The sequence below is a fragment of the Aptenodytes forsteri genome, unplaced genomic scaffold (genome assembly GCF_000699145.1).
Source record: "Aptenodytes forsteri isolate BGI_AS27 unplaced genomic scaffold, ASM69914v1 Scaffold199, whole genome shotgun sequence".
In the NCBI taxonomy this organism is placed as follows: Eukaryota; Metazoa; Chordata; class Aves; order Sphenisciformes; family Spheniscidae; genus Aptenodytes; species Aptenodytes forsteri.
The window spans coordinates 658,343-670,340 of NW_008795921.1; positions in this window are offsets into that span (position 1 = coordinate 658,343).

Sequence of the window (11,998 nt, forward strand, 5' to 3'; positions counted from 1 at the left end):
CTCCAGCTCTCCTGCCCAGGGCCGGAGGGGAGCAGCTGCGCGGCCGTGGTCCCAGTGCTGCAGAGATAGCCTTCCCAGCACTGAAGAAGAAAATCTTGAACTGTAAAATGAAGAAAGAAATAAAAAGTTAATCCAGAGAATCTGATAATAGTGAACTATGAAAAGCATCAAGTATTTCTATGAGCGTTATTTTCCCTCGACCACCAGGACCTCAAGGGGGAAAAAAGTTCCTGAACCGGCCTGAACTTGGGCCACGGCATCATTAAGTTTTGACTGTTCTACCTCTCCTCGGTATTTCAGCGTTCTTCATGGCAGCTGCCGCCTGATGGACTCCCGATTTTTTAGTAAAACCAAATTCTAGTTTAGGTAGTTTTTGTCATGATACCTCACTGGAGAGATCACAAAGGAAAGAAGACACTTGTCAATACTTTTTTCTTACTCATAACCCAAATTATTCCCACTTCTTGCTGTTAAAGGGTCTTTCTTTTTTTTAAATTCACAATTAAACATGCCCATTGGTTGCCAAAAAAGTGTCCTCAGCAAAGTTCTCTCCCTCTTTTTGGTCTTGTACCATGTACTGCATTAGCAGTAACTATTTTTGGCCATAACATTTTGCAGTCTGATTATCTGTTACTTTGCTGATGTGACAATAATTCGTTTCTATTTTTAATCCCTAGTTCTAGCAAGGTGCAGTACCAACAACTTTGTCCCCCTGTTACTTTCTACTCTTCCCCAGCAGATCTGTTTGGACTGCAGCTGCTGGGCCCTGGACCTGGGCCACCCATCCTGCCTTCCAGAGCAGCTTTCCTGTCCTGTCTCTCTACTTGGATGTAGCTGGTACAAATAGTCTGCCTCTGAGCTGTTTAAACTTCCTTCTCGCAGGTTTTCTTTTGCAAGCCAGGTTTAATTTGGCATTAATCAAATTAAAATGTGTTTCTTCACTAGTATTTCTCAAACACTCTTCAGTTTGTTCCTTCCATCTCTATCTGTATGTGTTTTGTAGCTCTCTTAATGTCCTACTCTCACTAGCAAGATATTGCCCAGTTAGTTTGTTATTTGATCTAAACTTTAGCCAGTCTGTTTTCTCTCTTGTATATATAGTCAGCTGTCATTACGCACATGTCATTTTCCATGGTATCTGCAATTGTTTATAGCTATTTCTCTCTTGTCAGTATAAAACCTGCCTACCTCAGCACTGATGCTGATAAGATTTTGATGTATTCCTGGTCTTCCTGTCCAAGTCCCTTAGATAACCTCTGTCCAATTTGCTCCCATTTCAGAGTGACATATTCAGAAGGATCCAACTGGCAGCCCGCTGACGAGTTTATCTGGCCTCCCCACGTCTCCATGACATCAAGATACGAGCATTATTTTGTATGTCTTTTCAGTCAAAAATGACTGAAGTAAATGCATAGGTAAATAACGTGAGAGCTGTGTCACAGCCCTCCAGAGAGCCATTTTCATGGCACACAGCTGAGTGTGTGTTGTGTGTAAGAATGTGTGAAGTGGAAAACACACCAGCATAGTGTTAAGGACAGGGTAAGGTAGAGGGAGCCAAACTGGTGCAGTCTGTTCTGTGCTGTGGTATAGGTCTTTCTAGTATCTTTGGTTATGCACATTTGTTTAACCTTAATGCCATTTCTGTATCCTTTGAGATAGTGTCTGCAGCTGTCACAGTGAATTCATTTTGGTATCATTCTGCATATCATTTCAGATTATCTATAAAAAAACAGATGTGAAATGGGCTTCCTGTCCTTCATCATTAAATGGCTTCTCCTTATATGGTGCAGCAGGGCAACCAGTAGAAACGAGGATATTAAAAGAAAAGAATGACAGGTACTCACTTTGGAAAATCTTTTGGCTTATGTACTCTTGTCTTATGTATTACTTTATTGTTGTATTCCAAGTACAACATACACTTCTTCAACATACTTTCTGTATGTTCCCCCTACACAGACAGTACTTTCAACCATTTTATCACTGATCTAATCCAGTGGTGAGATATGATTTCACATCATCTATCTAGCATTTCTTTTGGCATCTGTAAGAATGGCTTTGTATTCTGTCAGAAAAGTTTTTGTCTCTTCACCACATTTTCACCATCCTTTCTGTCCCTGGGAAACATACCATTAGCTTCAACCCGCTCAAACACATTTGCCGTAAAGCTTCCAGCAAGAAACTTCCACATTGTAGGCAAGCAACCTGTATGTCTTGAGCTTACAGTTACCAAATTCTTCCCTTCCCATTTTCTTTTCAGTAAGTACAGTCCTTCCCTCAGCCATGCATCTGGGTACACGTTTTTCCAATGTTTTTGTTGCGGTAGTCTGAATTAAGGATGGTAGTTGCTAACCTCTTCTACCTAATAGCTGTGGATTCCACCTCCTGCTAGTGCTTTTCAGTCATTATTTTCTCAACTTTCTGTATGTGATCTCATCTTCACTTTGGTTATTCAGAGCACTTAATCCACACTTCACTGTCTACTTTGCCAGGACATTATTTGTATGTAATTTTTTTCTGTAAAGAACTTTTCCAGTGTTCTGTATAGTAATTGTTCATAATGTCATTTATGATTCTAATGTCATATTTGTGTAAATTGTCTTAAACTGTCTTACACCGTGCTGTCGGTCATTTCCGAGCAACATATATGGCTGGCAACAGTATTATCCCTCAGTATAATTCATGCTGACTGTATTGACACAATCTGCTTCAAGTCTTTAGCTTTTCAAGGGAGAAACTTTACACAGGGAGGAGAATTTTCTGCCGCTTCATTGTTATTAATTTATTTTTCTATTTCCCCTTCTTTACCACATCCACCTATCTTACCTTTTGTCTTAGATGGCAGTTAGATCTTCCACAGTTTTTTTCTTTTCTTTCCTTCCATACTGTCAAGATTTCACCTGGGTGCAACTTGTCATGTCATGAACTGCTGTCCCTTCAAGGCAGTTCTTTAGTTTTTCCTCAACTTGCCCAAGGTGCTTCTTAGCCAACAAAACCCATGGCAGAGGCTAGAGACTACACACTCTCACTTATTTTATCTGCCTACATTGAGTTTTTTTCTTCTTTGCTCCATTTCTTACTTTCATTATTTCCTTTTCGTTCATTAGAGACTTAGTGTGTCATCTGAGTCCATAGGTCCTTTTGGGAAACAGCGTTGTCCTTTGGTCTTGCTTGCACTGTAATGCAAGTTACAGTGGTATCAATGCTAGCTGTCTTCTAGGAGATCAAGCAAACTAAAGGCAGGTCAGCCTTACCACCATCCCTGGGAAAGTAATGGAACAAATCCTCCTGGAAGCCATTTCCAGGTACACAAAGAACAAGAAGGTGATTGGGAATAGCCAACATGGATTTATCAAGATCACAGCACACCTGACCAGTCTAATTGCCTTCTCATGAGAAGTCTGCCTCAATGGACGAAGCAAGAGCAGTGGAAGTTGTATAACTTGGCTTTAGCAAGGGCTTTGCAACAACTTCTCTTAGTCTCCTTGTCTCCTTTTAGTGAGATTGGCAAAATATGGGCTCGATTAATGGATAATAAGGTGGGTGGAAAATTGGCTGGATTGCTGGGCTCAGAGGGTATTGATCGGCAGTACAGAGTCCAGCTGGCAGAGTGACACCCCTCAGGGATTGATACGAGGGATAAGACTGTTTAGCGTCTTTATTAATGACCTGGATGATGAGATGGAGTGCAATCTCAGATATATAGCTAAGAAAAAAACAGATTATTGTATTCCCTGCAGTAACAGAGATAAAGAGAGGAGGATAATAGATCTTTGTGAAAAGAAGAGGCTTCAGTTCAGAAACATATTTTGGAGTTTAGAAAAAAATCTAAGTTGCAGTAAGGAAGGGAGATGCTATTCTGCGCTATTGATAATATAGGTCACTGAAAAAAAAGGAAAGAGCTTATTGCCATTGACAGTGACCAGGTCCACAATGCAAAGCGCTGTACAAAAACCTATTCAAGCAAACCTTCTGACTTGAAGAGTTCACTGTCTACAAGACAAAAAGGAGAAAAAAAGTTTATTTTCTACACTTCACATGTGGAGAACAGAGATACAGATTTCCTGAGTCCAGCCATGATGGAAACTTCATCCATGACTTATGCATAGTTGTATGCAGCAATTCAAAATACTTTGGTGGAGTATCTGTTGGACTAGTCTGCTTCTAAATCCTGAGATTTAGAACCAGCAAAATTAGGAAGCAAAAGCGGTTTATAAAGGCACTTTCTGAGCTGAGATGAATGTAGTCTGACAGTGACTGCAGTAATCTGTTTAACATGTTTCTCTTTCCCCCTTTTTTTCCTTAGATGTAAGTCTGTAAGGTGAAACCTCACTTAAAATGGCACAGTGTGCTCCTCTTTCATCAGTGTGATGGTGTGCTCCCTTGCCCAACCTGACCTTTATCTCCTGTAACCCTGCTCAAGCGGTAAGTACCAGGGGCGGTCACTAACGGATGCTGGTAGTGATAGCTGCATCCATTCGAAGTAGATTCGGGAGCCAGATACATATTTCTCACAATAGCCCTAGGCTGTTGTGAGAAATACACCCACCTAACCACAGATATTGGTATGCAAAATGACTATGAGTCAATCATCTTACCTCTATAAATAATGAGCAGCCCAAGAGCCCTTTGAGCTCTCCTGCACGGCAGCGGGCTGCACGGCGGGATCTCCCCTTGAGTAGGGACGCCTCTTAATGTTACTCCTCGAGGTTGAGAGATTCCTTGCCACAACAGATGAAATCTTAGCTAAGTGATATAAAGGATTAATTGTGGATATATAATCCTTTAGACATAAACCTTTGACCAAGTCTGGGTCTAGGTTTGGATCCAGCCGCACCTAGACTCCTCTCTGAGAAAGAGTTTAGAAAGCAAGGGGGTCCTTTCTGAACTTCAACGGGAGGGTCTCCCTGACAGTTCTGTCTGACCCTGTCCTCTATGCAGTAAATAATCAAGCGTACCTTGCCATTGAATCTTGTTAAATCACTGTCGAATTTACCATTGAACTTTGTTAACTCATACTTTAACTCACTGTTTTCTATCAACAAAGTGTATTGTTGCTTATGTCTCTTATGAGTGAAGTGCAGTCTCACTCCATCCGTGATAATCGGCCACCTGTTTCTTGGGCAGATCAGAAGATGGCACAGTTCAATCTTTTAACCTTCTCCCAGGTGATTGTTGCTCAGAAGACCCATTCAGCAAATTGTCTGTGTTCTCCCTCAAGGACCCCAAACGTGACTGTTAATAGGTCTCTTACAGTAGGAAATTTATCCCCTATACCACATCTCCAGGCTTAGCCTTAGCCCCGTCAACCCCGAGTATTTAGTTTTGAAAAGCAATGTTACATGGCTACATTATAGCTGCTGTTAGTTGTGAAGGAAGCTATTTTATACTCATGGGATTTGAAGGCTGGCGTTTTCTCCAGTAGGCAATTCCAAAGGGTGATTTTTTCCACTTGTCTTAAATACTCATTTTATGCTGCCTCTCTTTCTCCATTGCCTTTAGGAGCTGGGTCAACTGGCTCAGACCTGGACACTTAACTAGCAGACCCCTAGCAGTTCCCACCCTAAATGACTCTGAAAAATGAGTTTTTCAACTGGCACCCCTTTTGCTTTTTGTGCAAAGAGACAGAGATCACCCAAACATCTTTGTCATTTCAAATCATTCAGCAGCAGAGACTTTACAAAACAAGCGCGTTGTAAATTTGCTTGGAAACTTAGCAACCATCACATTAACTACTGTTTTCTTTGCTTCCATTTTCTGCAGCAGTTGTGTGGTTGCATGAACATAATTTTTATTACTGGTTTCCTGAGAGCAGTGGAGAAGTGTTTAAGGATTTTCAGACTAGCAATCTTTTCTATTGCTACAGAACACTTATCATATAACAGGAGGAATAACAGTGAACTCACAAAATACTAATATTTGTATTGTCAGTGAATTGTGACCTAAGAATTTACAAATTAACTCCTTGAGATTTTTTAGGTCAATTGCAAATTGCTTGCAGAAATACTTATGGAAGAGCAGGAACAGAAAAATGGGGAATTGCTTAATTAAATTCATACACAGATGAGTTTTTCATTTGAAATCTAACAGAAGAGCAGCTGTAGTTGTGCAGACCAAAGGTCCATTCAGCCCAACACCCCGTTTTGAAGATGAGCTGTAGCACAAACTGGTAGAAGGAGGAGCTCATGCATTTGGCAAGCAGCTCCAGAGAGCACCCACTAACATCTAGCAGCCTGAGATCCCTTCAGTTCTCTGGCTAGAAATGTCTATCATCTCTACACTAAAGAGCTCTCTTTGCCTTCATGAATCTACCCAATCTTTTAAGAGTCCTAATCTATTTAGATATTTACCTGTATGGAAGCCATCCTATAATTTTGATTGTCCTTGTTGCCCTTCTCTGTACCCTTTACAGTTATCCTCAAATAATACTTTTTTAACTACTGCTGATCATTTTTTTCACAGTACCATAACACAGAGATCTCATTCCCATGCAGTAACGGTCAGTTTAGAGCATATTATTCTGTATGTAAAGCTAGAGTTGATTTTTTTCAAAAAAAAAATGCATCACCTTACTTTTTCTACCTTGAATTTCACCTGCCATTTCCAGAGCCATCACAGAGTATCATGTGGTCTTTGTAATCAGTTCTTCGCTATGCACGCTGTCACTTTTGATATTTTTTTTTTTCTAGAGGCCCCTGTAGGACTTACTGGTGTCCTGCCTCCATGGTGAAGACTGATATTCTGTCTTGCCTGTTTCCTGTCTCCCAGGGGTTCTTTCACCATGCAAGAACCTTCTGTCTTAACTTGTGGTTAGTTTCTCTTGAGCCTTTGATGAGGGACCATGTTGATGCACATACATGCTGAGTCCCTTCAGAGAATACATCCATAGATTGGTTTATGTCTTTTACATAATCTCTGTATGGTTTTCTCTTTTGTTTCATTATCTTTTTACTGACATTTTGATTTGCTGCAAATCTTGTGACACATGGCCATAAGGAAGTCTGCTGACATAGGATCAAGCGTCCCCAGTGTGAACACAGATATTTTAAAAAAAAAAAAAAAAAAAAGTTTTTCTGCTTATGTATTAAGATCTCCTAAGGAAAGATCCCAGGTCTGATTCTCTGCACACTCTGTTCACACCCGGGGTGGAAAAGTAGTCATATTTAAAATATATTACCTTGCACATTTTAGATAAAACCCAAACAAGTCCAGCACTTGAAAAATTACAGTGCCTGGCCGCGATGAACTCTAATTTTTCTCCACAACCACCTAAAATTCTTTGTTTGCATTAGTTTTTAATTTTCCATTCTGATAGGAATTTGGTAGTTAAAATATTAACACAACTATAACCATCACCTATTTTGCATGGCTTTGTACTGGTTACACAGTGATACAACCCAAGCAATTTAGATGCAATTACTCCCAACTGATGTCCTGCAAACACTAAGAATATAAGTAACTTCACACATGTAAACTGACACACTGAATTTGAATAAAACTATTGAGTTTGTCAGCTTTTCTTTATCCTAAAATGAAGATTTCAATCTGACTGAAAAATGGTAAGCTTTTGTGTAGTCAAATAACTTTGGACATAATTAATTAGGGTTTGCAGAACCACTGTTAGAACTATTTTCAGGGTCAGATAACATGGTATGTCTGTGATTAAATTCCATCAAACATAATAAGATTCAATCAAGGAGGCTTTCGAATTGCTGTGCCTATTTGCCAGGTCTCACATGTCAAAGCTGCAGGTATATCAAAGAACTTCACTGCGTTACATAAAATTTCCAATGCCCCTTTTGCCATATTTCAAGGAGCGTCCTCAGAAGATTATACTATAAATCTGAAGACCAAATATCTTCTGTTCCAAATATCTTTGCTTTTATGGCTTGAAGTGCCAGATGGATAAGCTAAATGTATTCTCTTTCAATGGTCAGTGCAAAGTATGTCAAAACAGGTAAATCTGTCAAGGAGTTTTCTGAAGAACGTAAGAAATTATGATACCCTGGAGCCTATGTACAGTAGTCTAGTACTACAGAGGTAAAACTGAGTGGATTTTCAATTCAGGGATCTTATCTGGCACATTTCAACCTGTGGTGCCTCACAGGTTTGTAGCTGAAACAATCTGTTTGCCTTCGTTTCATAACTTCTGAAAAATGCCTTTATATGCTTTTCTCTACACATTATAAAGCTTGATGAAACCTTAAAATTACAGCAAGGTTTTGAGGGGACTTCTTATTAACAGCCATACTACTTTGATATGCATTGCAATTGTCAACAAGAGTGGGTATGCTGTAAGATCAGTTGGAGGAATAGATTTATTTTGGTTTTAAGATGGAGAAAACAAAAATGTAACAAAATCCATTTTGATTTCTTCTTTTAATACTCTTTGTGAAGGGAAATACTACCGATAGATGGCACTGTGGTTCTGTGACGCAGGTGTTCTTTATGCCTGCGCAACTGTGCAATGCTATTTATTTATGCTGCTTGTTAATTTTAATCTTACAGTGCTACTTCTTAGTGAAATTAATTTAATTGGCTTATTACTGTTCCAAGTACATTGTTTCTGAGACTGAAATGTTTTAAGCTATATGTACTTATCCAAAGAGTATACTTTTTCAGTAGAAGAACGGCTGTCCTTAGAAAAAGAGAATGATTGCAATGGCTCATTTTGGACCAGTTTACTGAGATAGTTAAATTCTGCAACATGCTCTTTCTCGTTGTCCAGCAAGCTACTTTAGCCTTCAGCAGACATTGTACTGTGAATATGTATGGGAGAAATTAAACCAAACCAAAATAACTACTTAAGACAAACCTCCAGTTTATAAAACAACTGATGGCATTTAAATATTTTAATCTGCTTTGCTAGCAGTGGGATCTGACAAAACAATAAAGCATTGGAACACCATTTTACATTAACATTACAAAATACAGCAAATGTTTTTCTTTATGTATTTACATAAGCAAACATATAGGTATTCAAAATAGAATGCATCTCACCGTCTGGCAATAATTACGTATGTACAGTGCATGGTTGGCTGGATGGGATAGATACATAGGATTTTTTACCCTGAAGTGTATAAAGGATGCACACCAGCTTAGGAGACACATGGTGAGCTTCATGTCTTTGGACATTTTTCAGACACAGCCTTAACAGTAATAAAATGTCAATCTACTTGAAAAACTGTTGATTAAAACATTTTTTCAGACAAAGCGGTTTTTTTGGATGCAGATATGACAGACTGACTCAGTATGCTTTTCTTGTAAGGTAGCGGAAGGCCCTAACCTCTGAGCTAGTCTGTGTGAATGTCTTCTTTTTTTTTGCCTGGAAAATTACAAAAGTTTCCATTCCAGTCTGATGCATAATGAAAACACTCACATTTTTTTGCAGGATGGAAGTGTTGCTCTGAAGCTGGTCGTACTAAACTGTAGTGTTCATCCCAAGCGTGGGCCCAGTGCTATAAATTCTGGTTTTAAACGGCTGAACTTTGTCATCTGTCTGCAGTATAATGACTCTATTAATTGCTATCTACTGATGAACGACCTCCCGCAGATCTGGCATGGTGGGTAGAACAAATTCAGACACTGGCTCTGTCATCCTCACTAAGGCAAACCACACAAAAATCTATTAACATTTTGGTGCAAGGTGGCAGAATCAGGCCTCGCTAAACTGTCAAAAATGTCCAGAAAGAGCTGGAGATACTGGTCTTTATCTGCTGTGCATTCTTGGCTTTGAGAGGCTTCTTAGGCAAGAGCTGCTGATCACTCAATAAAACCACCAGAGTGCCTGCAGAGTTAAAATGTCAGGCATCAGATATCCCTGCTTCTAAGCAAAAAATAAGTGTTATGTTACCTCCAGCTGTCAATTAAAGAAATGCTGTCAAGTCTCTTAGGTCCAAATCATAGGTTTTATTTTAATAAGCTGGAAAAAAATTATTGTTCAGAGTCATCATCTAACGAAACAACAAGCAAGTAATTGAAACCCTCTCTGTTTGTAGTGAAACATTCCCCGTCAGTATTTGCAACCTGAGCAATTTGACACTGTGAAAGAGGAACAGAAGGTGAAATGAAAGAGAAACGGGGGGGGGTGCTGATTTGCTTTGCCACGTGGGTGAAATGCAGACTCTAAGTGGAGAGCATAAGCAGTGAACGTTAAATGCTCAGTAACGGTTTATCAAGCACAAGCTGGTGAAGGAGACTGCGCAGACCAGCAACCGGACCCTCGGGAGTTTTGGGAGGAATTAATCTTTGGAGAAGTGCAGGGTGCCATGTACATCATACAGTATGCAGGCAGGCTCTGCTCCCTGGCACAAATGGGCAATAGGACCCGAGCTGTCCATCCTGTCTGCTTCTTTCTCTTGCAAGGCCAGAGACACTTGCATCAAGATTGGCACAAATTGCACAAAATGTGGCAATTCCCTCCACTGGTGGAAGCATCTGTGTTTCCTTTCCCCTCACACACAGGGTTAGAGACCTTCGATCCTGTGTCAGTATTCATCATATGAAGGCAATCTGGTTTGGTGGCAGATCCTGATCCTCAGACCTCTACTCACAAAAGACCTTTGGTTTTATTGCTGCCTGCTTCTTCCCTGGGGTGCCCATTCCCAAGTGTGAATCCTCAAAACCATCACTCCAGTTGTGGAGTGAAGACATCTGGGCACCAGGAGGCACCTGAATAGCCTGTTTTGTGGAATGCCCTGGACCACTTGTGCTCCATCAGTGCTCCATCCCTTGCCTGGCTGGCCTATGTGATACGACCTGGCCGTTGTCCTTAGCTCAAACCCCGATTTAGGGTCTATATCAAACTCGACAGGAAACAGTGGAAAGTCACTGCTCCCACCTACTACTATGGTGGTCCTCGTGCTCAGCTGCGTTTAGCAGATTACCCCTGAAATCCTTTCTGTGCCTGTGTGGCACCCCTCACAGAGCACTGTGTGGGAACAGGGTGTGCACAGGGAGGCAGGAGCAGTGAGTTCATTTTTCCTTCTGCTGAAGCTGTTCAGTTTGGTTGTGGTGATCCAGTGTACCCAGAGCCAGAGAGACCATATGAACAACCTCACTGAGCACAGCATTTATACCACTTGATTTATCAGGTGATCCTAAATTCCCAGTTTTGGGGGGAAAACCATTAAAGGCCATGAGCCGATAGATGACATGCATGGCATCGCTGCAATGGGACTACAGCATTACACTTTGACCCAGGCATGGAGGCCGAGGGCTGTGGAGTGAGTCAGTGTCACCATGTACACACAGAGCTCCTGTGTGACCTGTGCACGGTGGCTCTGACCTATCCCACGTTGGAGGAAACGGCTCATAAAACTGGCAGATTTAGTTATCATACTGGCAAGAGAAGAATAAAAACAGTTTCTTGGAAATCAGCTGAATACCCAGCCACGTTTTAAGTCCTCTTCTACCACAGATCAGTATTTTAAGCTAAAAGTCTTCCTCTTCCAAAGACCCCCAGCTGGTAGGCTAGAATCAGATTCAGTTTCTCTCTGTCTCTCTCTTTCTTTGCCTTAGTGGAAATTTACTTGGTGTGTGAAAACTGAACAACTTCAAGAGAAGAAGTAATGAAGGCATTGGAGTTTGGCTTCTGGGTAGGCAGTGTTTTTGTCAGAGTGGACAGGATCTGAAACTGGAATACATCCTGCTTCTGATGATTATGGCTGCAAAATTCATGGAACGAATCAAATGCTTGGATTTAGGTTTGCAGGTGGATGCAACATTTATATTTCTGCTCTCCAGCAGGGTCCCACTGGCTTCAGTGAAATTGTCTATGATGCCCAAAAGGAAACAGTTTCATGACTAGGCATTTCTGTCAAGCAATGTAGTTGATGTTCTTTATGTAATGTATTCTGCCCTTGGAGCTATGCAGGTGAAATACAGTACCGCTTATAAGTCCTGTTATTTTTCAAGAGGGCCCCATTTGCCCATACATATTTCATTAAGGCTGAGTCCTAATAGTGCAAGCTACCTACCATTCCTGAGCAATCTACCATAA